Below are 16,949 nucleotides of genomic sequence, written 5' to 3'. Positions count from 1 at the left end.
AGAGGTGTGACCTCCTCTTCTTTAGAAATATGTGTCTCTGGGCTGGGGTGGGGGTGGCTTTGAGTTCCACCAGACTGCTTTGAAGGGCTCATTTGGTGCCCTCCTTGCATAAACTGGTTTGCACCAGTGCAGGAACCTCAGTTCCTGCTCTGGTGCAAAAACACACAAAGGACAGGGGAGTGACCACCCTAGGGAGGTGCACAGTGCTCTGGTCACTTGATTCTGCCATCTTTGAAATAATATGTGCAGAGGCCCCTGGGAACCTCTGACTGGTTAGTCCAGCTGGGTGACGTCCCTGACCCCCTCTCATATGTTGGTCACTGCAGGAAGCATCCAGCCCCCTCCTGTGTTACTTAAGGGCTCCTCCGAGGGTGGGACCCTAGATTTGTCTGCAAGACTTCAGGAACCATCAACAAGTCTCCCCTGGAAGACACATATCCAACTTGGACACCAGAACCATTGCTGTTCTTCACTGGAACCAAGAGCAAGACTGTAACCAGTAGGAGGGTTCCTACTATAACTTGTTTCCAAGTTCTGGAAAGACTTCTACAACCCTGTGGCAGAGTATCCTCCAGAGTCACTGAGACTCTTCCTGCACTTTGGTAAGCAAGAAAGAATCTCCCTTGGAGTGGAGTCTCTCCCCTGCATCTGCAGGCACCTCAACGACAATGACTGGCTTGTGGATCCTGCTGTCCCATTGACTTTTGCAGGCTCTACAACACAGGTGTTGGTTCTGTGGCTCTCCAGAGGTCTGACCGACCTATCTTCCTCGCAACTGGGAAGTCTGTTGTCCCTTGCTGGAGCTGCTTGGCTGGAACCCCCCTGTGCACTGCACGGGGGTTCCAGCCATTGCGGTTTGCCATTGCCAAGACTTGCTGACTCTTCAGCCCAAAGAACTCCTAGCTCCAAGAAGCCTGGGCTTTAGCACTCTCCAGCTCCAAGAACGACGTCCTCTCTGCAACTTCTGTGATGTGGGCATCCTTCTTTGCTGTGCTTTTGAGGCATCCCTGTGCCTCCTTGTGCCTGCTGCCAGAGGGTCATGCTGGGGGCTCACTCAGTTCATGCCAGCCTGCATGCTGAGGGCTGGCCCTGACTTACCTGCCAAAGTTGGTTCACCTGGACCTTGCTGATCCCCACAAATCCTGCAAACTCTGTGCAACACTTCCCTGCATTTGCCAGGGCTTGTTGGTGGTCCCGCTGACCCCTCTGCAATTTGATGACCGGCTTAGGACAGCTCATGGACTACTCCTGGGACCTTTCTGCATCACCTGGACTCCACAGCTGCACTTCTTCGTCCACCGTCCTACATGAAAAAAATCTCTGATAAGAGTGGGCATTGCCCTCCTGCACCGCCTCAGCACCTCGGAGTAGTCTGGAATCTGTTCCAGCTTTACTTAGATCCTCTTCTTCCGGAATCCTGGGTTCCATCGACCTGATCCACACGTCACAACAGTGACTGGACAACTGAGGTTCCTATTGACTTCAACGGAAGGCCCCAACAGAACTTCGCCCCTATGCCTCTGGGCTCCCTGATGTGGGTTCTCTACTGTTCTGGGTACCTATGGGTGGGGGCACTATCCAACCTCCCTTGTCCCAACAGGTTTCCTTGGGGTCGTCTGAGAAGGGTCCTAAAATGCAAAAACACCAGCTGCGACTTCCCCATGTTAGCCTATGGACACTGACCTGTGATTATTACTCTGCACACAGGCTCCTGGGGAATCCTAACTACGTAACTTTGGGATTTTAGTACCTCCTCAGTCCTAAGGGTCCTTGGGTGGTAGTGTGACTTGGAAGTGGTTTCTGCATTCCATTTTGTTTAGTATATGGTTTGGCCCCCACATAGGGGCCCATGTTATTTTATGCCTTTACTTACTTTTTGCTAAGTACGTTTTTGTATGTCCATATCTCCGTTTACGAGATATACCAAAGTTATTTCTAGAGTGTGTGATACAATAAATATAACATATTTTTCTAACACTGATGTGGTTCTTTCTTATGTGTATATCAGTGACTGACCTGGGTGGTATTTGCAGCTGTTTTACACCCTCCTGGATAAGCCTTAGCTGCTCTCCACTTCTACATCTATGAGAGCTCTAGCTATCTAGAGCCACCTACACGATCACTAAGGGTTACCTGGACTCAGTACAGGTGCCTCACCTAAAGATTTACACCATAAACTGAACCATCCTCTTACATTGGTAGTCCATCCCCTGTAAGAAAATGGATTACCTCAAAAGTTTTGGAATTTCAATCTTCATTTCTTTGAGCTGTAAGAAGGGCTTGTGGTCTGAACAATGGAGTGAGTGGGAAACCGGTATAGCCTTAACGTCTTCAGGGCCCAGACCACAGCAAAGGCCTCCTTCTCTATAGCAGACCAGTGATTCTCTCTGGAGGTCAACATTCTGCTGATGAAAGCCACTGGTTGATCCTGGCCCTCTTCATTAAGTTGGTATGGTACTTCTCCTATTCCTATCGCTGAAGCATTTGTCTGAACAATTAATTATTTGGAGTAGTCAGGGCTTTTAAGAATTGGAGCTGAGCACATGCCCTTCTTCAGGGCATTAAAGGCCACATTAAGTTGGGATAGTACTACTCCTATTACTATCCCTGAAGCATCTGTTTGAACAATGAATTAGTTGGAGTAGTCAGGGCTTTTAAGAATTGGAGCTGAGCACATGCCCTTCTTCAGGGCATCAAAGGCCTCTTGACAGCTAACTGTCCGGTTTACCTTTTTAGGCATTTTCTTAGAGGTGAGATCATTCAGGGGGTTCACAATGGACCCATACCCTTTTACAAACCTCCTGTAATACCCAGTCAGGCCCAGCAAACCTCTGACCTGAATCTGATTAGTGGGAGCAACCCAATTCACAACGGTTTGGATTTTGCTCTGGGCATGTTGAACTTAGCCTCCACCTACCAGGTGGCCCAAAAAAACAACCCTGCTCTGGCCTATCTGGCATTTATTTGCCGTGATAGTGAGTTCTGCCTTTTTCAAGGCTTCAAGTATACTTCTGAGGCAGACCAGGTGATCCTGGCGAGGTGGAACTAAAGACAAAAATATCATCAAGATATGCTGCACTAAAGTTTTCCAAACCTGCCAGAACTTGATTTACCAACCTCTGAAACGGGGCAGGTATATTTTTAAAACCAAAAGGGCATCACAATAAACTGAAAGTGCTCACCAGGAGTGGAAAATGCTGTTTTTGGTTTGGAAGCATCTGTTAATCTGATCTGTCAACAGCCTGCAGTCAGGTCAAAAGTGATGAGATACTTGGCTGCATCCAGAGTATCAATGAGTACATCTGCCCTGGGAATAGAATGGGCATCATTCTTAGTGACTGCATTGAGACCGCTGTAGTCTACAGAGAACCTCATCTCTTCTTACGACCCTGGGAGTGAGGTTTGGGTACAAGGACTATAGGACTAGCCCAAGGGCTGTCTGAAGGCTCAGTAACACTCTACTATCTTCTAGACCTCTGCCCTGATGCAATCTCTGAAATGGTCAGGCTGCCTGTAACTTTGGCTCTTGACAGGCAGACTATCTCCTGTATCCACATCATGGGCACACCAGGTGGGCTGACTGGGTGTCAGGGAAAAGAGTTCTGGGAACTGAGTTAGCTTGTTGCTGGTCAGTGAGGCTGTCAGCAAAGGCTACTCTATTTGCTGAGCCATCAACAGGTTTGTGGGAGAGGAAATCAGGGACAGGGCCACTCTCTCCTTCCTGTCCCTTATCAGTAGCCATGAGCAAGCTCATGCCAACCCTGTTAAAGTAAGGTTTCAGGCGATTCAAATGAAGCACCCTGTGGGGGTCCTTGGTGCCCAGGTCTACCAGGTAGGTAACCTCACCCTTCTTTTCAACAGTTGTGTGGGGGCCACTCCACTTGTCTTGGAGTGCTCTTGGGGCCACAGGCTCAAAAACCTACACTTTCTGCTCTTGCTGGTAAACAGTCAGCACAGCCTTTTGGTCATGCAACAACTTTTGAAGTTCTTGGCTGGCCTCAAGGTTTTTGGTGGCCTTCTTCATGTACTCAACCATGCGTGACCGCAGGCTTAGAACCTAGTCCACAATGTCATGTTTGGGGGGTTTAAGAGGTTGCTTCCATTCCTCCTTCACAAGACATAGAGGACTCCTAACTGGATGCCCAAATAGAAGCTCAAATGAGCTGTAACCTACTCCTTTCTGTGGAACCTCTCTGTAGGCAAATAGAAGGCAAGGTAGTAGGAAACCCCATTTCTTCTGAGTTTTTCACAGCATCTCATGATCATACCTTTGCAAGTTTTGTTGAATCTTTCAACTAACCCATTTCCTTGGAGATGGTAGGGGGTGGTGAATTTATGCTACACCACACTCCTTCCACATTGCCTTCAGGTAGCCAGACGTGAAGTTTGCATCTGTGTCTGACACCACCTCCTTAGGGAAACCCACTCTGGAAAAGATGTAGTGGTCCCAAGGGAAATAGCTTCTGAGTATCTGGTGGCATGGTCCATCACCACCAGAATAAATCTTTTCCCAGAGACTGTAGGAGGGTCAAGGGGCAGACCATATCAATCCCTACACTTTCAAAGGGGACCCCAACCACTGGTAGTGGAATTATGTGGGCCTTTGTAGTGCCTCTTGCCGTGCCACTGGCTTGGAAGGTGACACAGGAGCAACAAAACTCCTTGGTGTCTTTAGACGTGGGGGCAGTGAAAGTGTGGAACAAGTCTGTCCCAAGTATTGCTTTGCCCAAGATGCCCTGCAAGTGGAATGTCATATGCCAGGGTCAATAAGAACTCCCTAAACCTTTGAGGAATGACTAACCTCCATGTAGCACCAGGCTTGGGGTCCCTGGCATCAAAATAAAGAAGACCATTTTCCCAGTAGATCCTATGGGATCCATTGACTTCCCCTGCCTCTTCTGCAGCAGCTTGCTGTCAGAGGGGTTCAAGAGAGGGGCATGATTTCTGCTCCAGGCTCAATTCCTGCCTGAGGTCCCCCAGAAGCTTTGACGTGTTAGGCCCAAGCTCCTCTGGCTCAGTTTCCTCACAAGGGGCAAGATCATGTCCCTGAGGAGACTGATCCTCATGTGAGTTCTGAATAGAGGGTAACTTCCTGTCTTTGTTCTTGGGATGTGTTCCTGCCATTGTCCCAGGCTCCAATGCTCCTTTGTCTCCCTGTTTCTTGAGCTGTGCTCTAGTTGCCACAAACACACTCTCAGGGATGCCCAGCATTGCTGCATGGACCTGTAACTCTACTTCAACCCACTCTGAAGTCTCCAAATCATTGACCATAAGACACTCTACAGGAATGGATGAGGATACTACAACTTTTTTAGGTCCAGTAATCCCCTCAGTGGACAGGGAAGCATTGCACAGAGTTTGCAGGATTTGTGAGGAGCAACCAGGTCAAGTTGGCCTACCCTTGGCAGGTAGGTCAGGACCAACCCTCCGCACACAGGAGAGCCAGCAGGAATCCGGCAGAGTCCCCAGCAGGACCCTCTGGCAGTAGGCACAGGGAGGCCTCAACAGCATAGCAAAGTGGGATGCCCATGTCGCAGGAGTTGCACAGACTGAAGATCCAACAAGCTTTGGTAACGACAAACAGACGCGGTGCACAGGGGTTCAAGCCAAGGAGCTTCAGCGAGAGACCAGAGACTTCACAGTAGCAAGGAAATTAGTTCAGACCTCTGGAGAGCCACAGAACCCCCGCCTGTGTTGTAGAGCCTTGAAGAGTCTGTGGGACAGCAGGATGCACAAGGCATTCATCGTCGATGAGGTGCCTGCAGATGCAGGATGACTCCTTCACTCCAAGGGAGATTCATTCTTGCCTTCTCTAAGTGCAGGCAGAGCCCCAGTGACTCTGGAAGATCCACGGCCACAGGGTTGCAGAAGTATTTGCAGAACTTAGAAACAAAGTTGCAGTAGGAGCCCTCCTACAGATTACAGTTTTGCACTTGGTTCCAGTGAAAAACCGCAGCAGCGGTTTCGGTGTCCAGGTTGCAGAAGTGTCTTGCAGGAGAGACTTGCAGATGGTTCCTAAAGTCTTGCCAACACATCTAGGGTCCCACCCTCATGGGAGCCCTTATGTAACCGGGGAAGGAGGTTGGACACCTACTGCAGTGACCCATCTATCAGAGGGGTCAGGGATGTGACCCAGCTGGACTTACCAGCCAGATGCTCCCAGGGGCTCTGCTCATCTTATTTCCAAATGGCAGAATCAAGTGGCCACCTCTCAGAGCTCTATGCACCTCCCTAGGGGAGGAGCTGGACAGGGGAGTAGCCACTCCCCTGTCCTTTGTGAATTTTGTGCCAGAGTGGAAGCCAGGGTTCCTGCACTGGTGCAAACTGGTTTATGCAAGGAGAGCACCAAACATGCCCTTCAAAGTAGTCTGGGGGTGCTCAAAGCCACCCCCATCCTAGCCCAGAGACACCTATTTCTGAAGAAGAGTTGGTCACACCTCTATCTTGCAGCAGTAGAATCACATAATTCCAGTTGCCCTGACTAAAAGGAACAGTCAACCATCAGCTGCCTTAGGTAGCAGCTTGGGACTAGTTGATCACGTTTCTGATATAGATGCAATCAGTGGTCATGCCTTTTCAGTGTGTCTGTGTTGGATGGACCGAGTTTCATTGAAAAAACCAAAACCCCTGAAGTGCACTTTTTTCCAGCTCCTGCAGAAAGGGTCAAGACCGTGGATGTGGCACACACTTCTGTTAATTTTAAGTCTGTTTGCTGCAGGTTTTATTAAAGTTTTAGAAGACTGAAAAGAAGCTGTGAAGATTAAGTTAATGGAAACATCTACAAAACATCTTGTCTTTTTTGCACCTCTTGCTGTATTCAGACCCTTAAGACTTCAAAAGCAAGACGTATCATCTCTTTGCTAAAGACAGGGACCGTTTCCACAGGCAATCAGATGCCTAGATATAGACAATCGCTGCTCGAAATACTGAAATTCATAACATCCCAAGCTATGAGACAGTCCTTCTCGGTTGCAGCAACCTCTTTCTGGAAGTCTATGCCAGTTGAATTGAAGACCTAAACCTCTCTCCTGACTTTTGAAAGGAGATTGAAAACACATTTATTCCAGCTATATTTAAGCTATCTGTCTTTGCACTTTACTCTCATTATTGAGACTTTCTGCTAAGTTTAACCAATTGCTCTCTGACTTACCATGTTCTCCCTGGATACGTACTCTTCTTTCTGATGTTTTAAAATTGTCTATTTCCCTCAACACATTCTTTCCTTTTAGCTCCCAATGTCTCTGTAACAGTGTTACTGGTTTGGTGCAGTTGCACTATATAAATCTAATAAATAATTCATTGGACCACTTAAGTGGCCATTCTGATGGAAACTAACCACATATTCCTCACCTCTAGAATATTCCCTAGGTGTGCCAGACTGGATCCAGAAACTCTTCATAGCAGTGCTTCCTCATGCTGCTACGTGGCTCTGTGCTGCTCCACGTTAGTTTCGCTCCACTTCCTATTTTTTCATATTGAAACCCAGCGTGCAAGGGATTGATTTCCCCACCTAAAACTATAGGATTCAAACCATGCTGTGACTGTAGAACAAAAATATCAGTACTGGGTCTGTACAAGGTGTGGCTGTGGTGTTTGGGATCTGGACACAGCTCCAAGTTTTGCGATGAGTATGCCTTCATGCATGTAAAGGCAACCCGGGACCATGAATCAAAGCAGTACATTGCTGAACAGAGGAAGAAGTTATTGACCTTGCATATGTCCATGGCACGGACCCACTCCCGGTCCCATAACAGGTCTTCTTTATGGTCAGAGTTATCCAAAGGGTCAAGTCCAATTCAAAGTGGAAACTTAAGAAAGCGAAGCAGGACTCAACTCCATCTCACCACTCTATCTGTAGAGAAGTTGTGAAGGTATCACGGTGCCACTTCATCTCCCTCTCAATCCCTGATTGAGGACCTGATTCTGCAGTTGATCTGATGTACCTAAAGTTCCCTGGGCCATCTGTGGTACCGTACAAGGTCAAAGCCTTCAGGGACTCCATGCTGAATATTTTTGGCACTCTTCCGGCTCCCTCATGAGTGGCTTTAGTCCCCAGTTTTCTGCAGGATTCTCCAGTTTGTTTACCAACTGTGGATCTGTCCTCAATCAATCGATCAGAGGTTAATAAGCTCAACTACTCACCCGCAAGGGTCTCAAGGTGCTGGGGGGGGGGGTAGCATCAGCAGTAAGGTGGTTCTTCAAAAAGCCATGTCTTCAGCGCCTTCGTGAAGTTGAGGAGAGGGGTGGTCTGACTGATGTGGAGCTGAAGGGCGTTGCAGGTGGTGTGGTATGTGGAAGTTGAGTCTCCTGTTCAGGTAGGCTGATCCGGTGATGTGGAGGGCTCAGTGTGCGTGGGTGAGGATCTTAAAGGTGATTCTTTTTTCTTTGGGGAGCCAGTGTAGTGTGCGCAGGTGTTGAGAGATGTGGCAGTGTCGGGCAGGTCTAGGACCAGTCTGGCAGCGGCGTTCTGCATGTTGTGTAGTTTGCAAGTGAGTTTCTTGTTGATCCCGGTGTAGAGCGCGTTGCCGTAGTCCAGTCTGCTAGTAATGAGAGCGTGTGTGACTGTCTTTCTGTGTTTGAGGGGGATCCTTTTGAAGGTCTTGCATAGGAGGTGGAGGATATGGAAGCAGCTGGAAGTGACTGAGTTGATCTGGTGGTCCTTGTTGACTTTGGAGTCCAGGATGATCTAGAGGTTGTGGGCTTGGTTCGTGGGGTTGGGCGGGTTTCCTAGGGTGGGTGGCCACCAGGAGTTCCACGTGTCGGGTTGAGGACCCATGATGAGTACTTCTGTCTTGTTTGTGTTGAGTTGAAGGCAGCTGTTTTTCATCCAGTTGGGGACTGCTCCTGTGCCATCTCGGAAGTTGTGTCTGGCTGTGTTGGCTTCGCTGGATAGGGAGAGGATGAGTTGGGTGTCGTCGGCGTAGGAGACAATGTTGATTCCATAGCTTCTGATGATGGTGGCCAGTGGTGCCATGTAGACATTAAACAACGTGGGGCTGAGGGAGGGTCCCTGGGGAACTCCACAGGGGGCCAGTGTTGGGTCTGATAGGAAAGGGGGGAGTCTCACTCATTGAGTTCTGCCTGAGAGGAAGGATTGAATCCAGGGCCTTGTCTCTGATGCCGGCTTCGTGAAGTCTGCGTATCAGGGGTGGTGGGAGACCATGTAGAAGGCCGCCAAGAGGTCCAGCAGGATGAGTGCCACCGCCTCTCCCTTGGCCATCAGGAGGCGGATGTCGTCTGTTGCGGCCAGGAGGGCTGTTTTAGTGCTATGATTTTTTCTGAATCCGGATTGGGAGGCGTCAAAGATGTTGTGGTCTTCGATAAAGGTGCCGAGTTGGCTGTTGATGGCTTTCTCGATGACGTTCGCTGGAAATGGGAGCAGGGAGATAGACCTGAAATTCTTGAGGTCGGTGGGGTCTGCGGAGGGTTTCTTGAGGAGGGGGTTGATCTCGCCGTGTTTCCAGTAGTCGGGGAAGGTGGCGGCAGCTAGGGAGCAGTTGATGATGAGCCGGAGTTTGTGGGCGATGGTGTTAATGGCTCTTTTAAGGATGTGGTGGGGGCATGGGTCCGTGGGGGCCCGGAGTGTATGGACTTCATTATCTTCAGTGTATCTTCTGTGGTGAGGGGGGTCCAGTTGGTTTGTTGGTGTTGTGATTCGGTGGAGTGGGTTCTGCGTGTTGGTTGTTCTAATTGAAGCTGTTCTCAGAGCCATCTGAGCCCCTGGAGCCCATATTGTAGTCCACATCTACTCCAGTGATGACTTCCATTACAGTTTCCAAGACCTGCACAGTCCTGGCACCTCAGGGGGATCCTGTGCCAACTCCAGCGTCTTAACACAAGCCGAGTCTGTCTCAACCCCAAATGAGATTATACTCTGACTCTCCTCTAGCGCATCCAGTTAACATTCAAATTGATTCATGCAATATCCTCTGACCACTGCTGAGCTGCCCTCAGAGGCTCCACCATTTTTCTAGCTCTGATTATGACTAGATTTACCACCATCTCGATATGACAATGGTGGTGATGGGATGATGTACCCCCTAATTATGTGGGCAGTTTATACATGGACTTAGAGAAAGCTAGTGGGATTGATCCTTCCTCTGATACATGGGTGATTTTACCCCTCCGGTCATCAACGGAAATGAGTGCTTCATTTGCTATGGTAATTCAAAGTACAGCTTAGTTCCTTGACCTGCAACTGCCTTCTGTTGAAGTTAAGACAACTATCAATACCTAGGTCCTGCAACTTGTCCATTTTCCTCTGAGCCCAAGCTCCCATTCAACAAACCCCCAGATGACACTCTGATGAACACTTGCTAAGCCTTGCTCTTGCCCATGGGTGAACAGAAAAGATTCCAAATTATAAATCTGCACACAGGTACCCCCAGTTGCTTTGTGCTGCACGTCTAAGGACGCGGAAAGGGTAAAGTAAGAAACTGACTTTGCCACACAGGGGTGATACCTATAAGCAGGCTCAGCTGAATCACCTCCAGGGTACAACAAAGTGAACATAGAGCCACTCAGCGGCACTGACTGCGCACCCGAACTCTGCTGTGAAGAGGTTCCGGACACAGTCTGGTGCCTGGGGAATAGTCTAAAGGTAAGGAATCTGGAGTTAGAGTATCTACCAGAAAGAGAAGTATCGAAGTTAAGTAACTTGTTCTTCCTCACCATCAGGCCACTCTTAAATCTTGCAGTTCTCCACTTTGATAAAATTGCTAAAATAAAAGCAAGGTTCTTTGTGAGTGTTAAATAGTATGTCCATCAAAATGTTTTTGCTTTCTGCTGCCTCACATGTTACCCTGGTTGTGTGCAAACATGCAAAGCATGGGTAACAAAACAAAAGTAGACATAGAACCAATTGAGACTTTTTAGTGATTGCCTATAAGAGGATCAAGAAAGCCAAGAGTTGAGAGAGAAATCACAAGTTAGGAGAATGAGCTGGGTGGAAAAGAGACAAAGACACTTATTGTCCAGGCACAAGGAAATAGCATAACCAATGCATGGTCTGTAACAGCATGTCTTCCTTGACAAAGCTACTGAACAGAGGTATCAATTGTAACTGACCAGTCAGTGACTATATGACAGAGACACCGCTACAGCATTTCTCTAAGTGGAGATCGGTTAGGCCTGATGCCAGGTTTATCTTCATCATCTCTCAAAATATAAGACCTTTGAAAATCCAGAAAGCCAAAGGTTCAGTATAGCTGTAGGCTTCCATGCTCACTGATTGCTCCATCAGCTTTTCAACTGCATTACAATTGAATGAAGCATCAGTACTTCATGAGTGTCCTGTGATATTATTTGGATTTAGTACTTCTCTCTTTTCGCAACACAACATCTCATGTTGAAATGTTTTCACCTTTTTAGCTCCATTAGTTTGGAACAACGAGCCTGGAGACTACATAAAGTCAGCTTAAGGAAAGCCCTAAAAAACAAGATTGCCTAAGTTTGATCCCTTTTTTGATCCACCGTATGCCTCGATTATCCAGATGACCTTCATCTAGAGATGTTTTAATTTTAGTGTGTGCAATATGAATAGCTGCACTCTTTCACTGAGCTTGTTAACATTTTCCGTAGTGCCACATAATATAGTTGTTTGATCTGAATTTGCATCACCTTCAATTGTGATGAGTCTTAACACTCAAAGAATTTGTTTTTTGTTTGCAAGATACAGCATCAGTCTGGCTTTCATATATAATTTTATCTTATTTACTTTACAATGCATAAAGACTGCAACTTAATTTCTTTCCCATGGTTTGGCTGAAAAGTTGTTTTTTGTTCTTGAAAATGTTTTTCATTGATAGTCCTTTGTGTAGAGAAACCCAAGATATAATGTATTACACAGTGTGCTGTTAGCTTTGTTTGCAGAAGTAGTAACCTCTTGGTTTAACCTGCTACTTTTCATGGACCCTGATAGCAGCTCCTTTTGTATGCCATTTCGTTTTCAGGATTGACTTCTACTAAGATCAGCCCATGACTTCTTCCATTATCTAAAGATTTAAAGTATGCTATTCCTCCTCCCCTCCAAGGAGATATGCGATCACTCACACCAATGTGTTTACCCATGCCGACGTTTATCAAGTGCATGATGCCTTGAGAGCTAGTACAGTTTTCCATGGAGGTACCATGTTCCTACTTACATCAATAACATACCCTGGCCAACAAAACCTAATTCAGCATAAGGGACTGTAGTTTGTCAGAATGGTTCACAGAAGCCCTGTGCCTGAAATAAGTGAATCATTTTAAGTCCTCAAATGTACTATACAAGTTGACTTCTGCTCGCTGTCAGACGTCTGCTCTGCCATCTCTACTGGTATTAGGGCTGAGCATTTCTTCCAAATTTGTATCCTACATTCAGAGCTTTCCACTTGGACTTCCTTTTCCTAATCAGGACCCCAGTTTATGATGGACAAGGCAGCTCTCCTTCTTCAAAACAAGTAATAGATAGCGGTTACCCAATTTTTACCTTAATGAATGAGATTTTGTTTATGAGAATCGTTAAATAATTACCCTTATCAGGGTTGAATCTCTTGAAGAGAAAGCAAAATTCCAGCCTTTAATCTTCACTAAAATGTCCCTGGTGACAACTCCCTCAATTAATCCTTCTCATATGATATATGCCTATCTGGCCTTCAGTAATAGGCAATGGACACTTTGGCTTCGTAGACAGATACTGCTACTAGTGCTTCCAAAAAGTCAGTGATGTTTTGGATCTTAACCATGTATCTTGGAAAGGAATTCTTCCCTTAAACTAAAGCCATATCAGGATCCTGGTCTGTATGCCCAAAAACATGTCTGCTCCAGCAAAGGTTGTAATTTAGCAATATAACATTTCTCTAGTGGCTGCTGATGACATTATTATCCAAGCCTCCACATTTCAGTACCCACGTCGTTAATTTTCAATTGCTTCCTGTGCATAGCGATTTGAAATTAGAAACATTGTTGTCAAGGTTTTTACCTTAAGCTGTATAACTCTCCAAAGATAATTCTTGAAATGGCAGTTTTTATTGATGTGTGGCCACGTGAACAGAGCTGTGCATTTGATCTTGGACTTTTCCTTTTATTGACAGCATCTCTTTAGTTCTAAGAGGGGAGGGTGGCTTGGTGATGTTTAAATTAAGAATGACTGCAATTCAATCAAGCAAATTCTGAGGGACTCACATCTTCTCTTACTGGGCCCAGGATGTACAGGTGTGGCAGAAGTGCAATATTGAGCAATATCATTAAAGGCAACAGAAAAACATATATGCCCTTATTTTTGTATGGGGATATGTTAGTGTGTACTCCTTTTCTTGAGACACAGATCAGAAGTGCATTAGTTTGCTGTTAATGGATACAACAAGAAAAGTTCAGAGAAGAGGTTCTCACACAGTGTATTTCGTGACTTAAAGAGACAGATCAGAGCACCCTAATTTTATATTCAACTCTTTATCATTTAGCATTCTATCTATGTCTCCAAGATGTTCCCCACTCCCTTTATCTGATCAGTGCCCTTCTAATTTTTACCCTCTTTTCTTAATGGTGATGATCCTGTCTAGGGCATGGTTCATGCCTCCCTCTCATCTCACATTCCATGCCCACTGGAACTTAGTTTAAAGGACTTTTGATACCTCAGCAGACCACCTTCTCTACTGTGGTGGGAAAAGGGAAAGTGGCACTGTTTCTAGAAATATGGTGGGGAAACCTCAGACCTGCGCAAAATATCTGAAGCAAGGATATGGCATGCCATTTTCAAAAGGTCTGACTCCCATACGTTGTTTTACTATGTATATGTAAGTGAACTGCTTTTAAAGGAGGTATTACAAAGAAAAAAATGCCATGTATAGTGCCCTTTCTATTTGTATTTACATTAGTAATATACGTCAAGAGCAAATAGACTGAGGTGACTCAGATTTCCATCACTTATCATGGAGATCCCACTGTCCTTTAGGATCATTAGAATGCATGCTTCCATATTACTGTCAGGGTCGGCCAATGACAATGTAGGCAATCAGGCAGTTCGTGAAGTACTTCTCTGATGAAAGGGGTCGGGGGAGAAGAGAGCTGTTTGTGGCCCTGTTTTATGGTCTGCTGGGCCGGTTTTTACTGTTGATTTCCCTGATATTAAAACAAACTTTGCCTACAGCAAGCACCAACCCATGTAGTCTTCCACTCATACAGTGTGTCTTTACAAGTTGAAATCTGCCCCAATTTGTAAACATGGGACACTTTTTAGGTCAAGCATAGCAGGGTGCAAGCGCTGCTCTTCTTGACATGTTGTAATCTTTTTTTTTTTTTTTGGGCTTCAACCGCGCCCATCACTTTCATTGGTTCCTGGGGTTGCCTTTCATAAATCCCTTAATGTTTTTGGTAAATGCTTTGTTTGTCCTGCCTTGAGGCTGGTTTGTTCCCGCCTTGGAGATTTACCCTGTTACATGGGTTATTGCATGATTAGCCATGTAACTTTGTGTAGCGCACTATTTTTCTCTTTTGCCGTGCCATTTTGCACTGTGTGGGCATATGTTGTTTCTTCTTCCTTATTTTCAGGCATCTTGTTTTTTTGCAATATCTGCGGAGTCTTTTTTATTTGTTTGCAGTTTTACGTAGTACAAACTCAACACTAAAGTATTTGAGCGCTTTATTTATTTATTTTGATGTTTTATATTGTGCTAACTCGATATAAAGGTATTACAGCGCTTTACATGAGCACCGTTAACACTAGGCGATAGCACGTGCTCTTGATAACCCCCGGAGTGTCACCAACCAAGCACATAGGTTAGTTCTCTGCAAAAAGATGGCAAAAGGTGTTGTCTCCAAAATGGTGGAAAAGGAGTCCTGACTCCAGACCCAAGCACTTTAATGCCTCAAGCTTGATAGCAAAAAACATCTAGCCTTTGAATGTAAACTGGGCCTCTTCAAATATAGTTCAATTAGTGCAAGCTCAATACAAAGGTATTACAGTGATTTACATGAGCACCGGTTACATTGCAGAAGAACACATTCATTTTTGGTAACAAGAGGAGATTGAGAGATTTGCCCAAAAATACAGGATGTTGAGCCGACACAGAGGCTCAAATTTTGTTCCCCAGCTCCAAAGTCTGCAGCTCTGTCCCTTATCCCACATCCTCTCCCCTTTGGTGTTGTCTCCAAAATGGTGGAAAAGGAGTTGACTCCAGACCCAAGCACTTCATGGCCTCAAGTTTGATTGCAAAAAACATCTAGCCTTTGGATATAAATTGGGCCTCTTCAAATAGAGTTCAGTTAGTAGAACCAGCCATTTTCCTAACTCTGTAGAGCAAAAAAGCTAGCACAAGGGTGCCACAGTTACAGGAGCAGCATACCATAGGGCACAAAAGTTGAATGAGGCAAAACACTCCTAAGAAGGTGGCTTTGTTGTGTCCTCTCACCTCCAGCGACCAGCCTGTGACGGTTGCTGTGGCACCCTGCATACATCCCCACTACACTCCAAACTAAAACACCTAGGTAAAATACATTGTCATTTTTAACTCCAATAGCTCTAACTCTCACAAATGCAAGACCTATTGCATTGCAAATGCTTGTTTAGCTATCTGATTCACTGATGGGGTCCCTTTTATTTTGGTGCCTGGACCTGTTTTCTGTACCGGTTCAAACCCAATTATTGTTCAGGGATTACAAATTGTTTCTTTCTTTCCCACTGGAAGAGTAGCAGTGTATCCTATTGAACTCATGCATATCCAGTGGTCTCCTGATAAGATTTTAGATGTGTCCTTGCAAGACGTGGTAACATTACTTGCTCTCACATTTAAAGGTCCTTGCCAGATCCAGTTGCTGTCACTTTATCTTTGTCTAAACTTATGAAATATGAATAATTACATTTGAATTGACTTTTGTCTCGTAATACAAAGTAAGTTGGTGCTTGGTCATATGTAGTATCTTTACAAAAGTTCTGAAGTTCTTTGTACATTCCGTCACTCTAGTATGTAGACTCACGCAGTAACCTTCATGGTAAGTACAAATGTAAAGTGGGTGAAAGGCAGAGTGTTCCTAAAGTCAACATTTGTTAGTTAGATACATCTGTATTACATTTAATTGGTTTCTTTAATATTTTTTAAATATAGTGTTCTCACTTTTATTTGTTTTCACCATTGCCTTCCACCGAAGGCAAAAGCCAAAGAATATTCGTAACCAAACCTATTTTACCTGAGACAGTGCAACAACTAATGTTTACCAGATTAATGCGTTTTTTACTTGCATTCGATGTAGTTCAGTCTGGGTATTTTCACATTAGACCTTATAATTTTATGCATTTGAAAGTAAACACGTTTCATCAGGAATTATACTGGGATTTACCGTATATCGTCAAATGTATGTTTCATACTTTCTGGATATCATTTACCTATGGACAGTACATTTCAATTGATTACTTCTGAGTCATCCTCTCAGTAATGATTCAACATAACATCAATGTGAAGAATCAAAGCCTTTTAAATAATGTTACTGTAATCACTGTCTTTTCAGATGTCCTCAAGCCATGTAGCTGATAGCTAGCATCTGCAGTTTAAGGTTTAATCCCGATCAGCTGCCGCTCTTCCACACTAAAGGATATCCGCGATAGGCAGCCCGTGTGAGAATCTCATGTTCTCACAGAGAAGGTGCTTTTCTCTGATCTGGACCTTTGCAACCCACATGTTTAACCCCACAGAGGTCGTATTTTGAGGACTGAGATCTTTCTTTGAAGGTCTGTTTATGTAGTGATTTAAGGCATGTGACCGTTCCACCATAGTGGCTTATTGGATCATCCTGGCTCAGTGATAACATCCTTACATATTCTTATTGTGGTTAGGTAGATCTATTTCCTTTACAATATGTAAGAAAATATATGATCCATGTGGTGACTGTCCTCTCTGGTTCCTTTACTAATAGAACACATATTTATCTCGCCATTTCTTGATATATTGTATTCCAGTCTCAACAAATTATAAAGT

The 16,949-nt window shown here is 45.3% G+C and overlaps 1 protein-coding gene across 1 annotated transcript in view; it reads left to right on the top strand.

Moving 5' to 3' along the window:
- Positions 1-16,949, top strand: part of TBCD (tubulin folding cofactor D) — a 1,666,801-nt gene that overhangs the window by 1,005,505 nt on the left and 644,347 nt on the right. The window lies entirely within an intron of this gene.

This window comes from Pleurodeles waltl, chromosome 7 (assembly GCF_031143425.1).
Source record: "Pleurodeles waltl isolate 20211129_DDA chromosome 7, aPleWal1.hap1.20221129, whole genome shotgun sequence".
NCBI classification, from domain to species: Eukaryota; Metazoa; Chordata; class Amphibia; order Caudata; family Salamandridae; genus Pleurodeles; species Pleurodeles waltl.
This window is presented reverse-complemented; position numbering and strand designations above follow the sequence as displayed.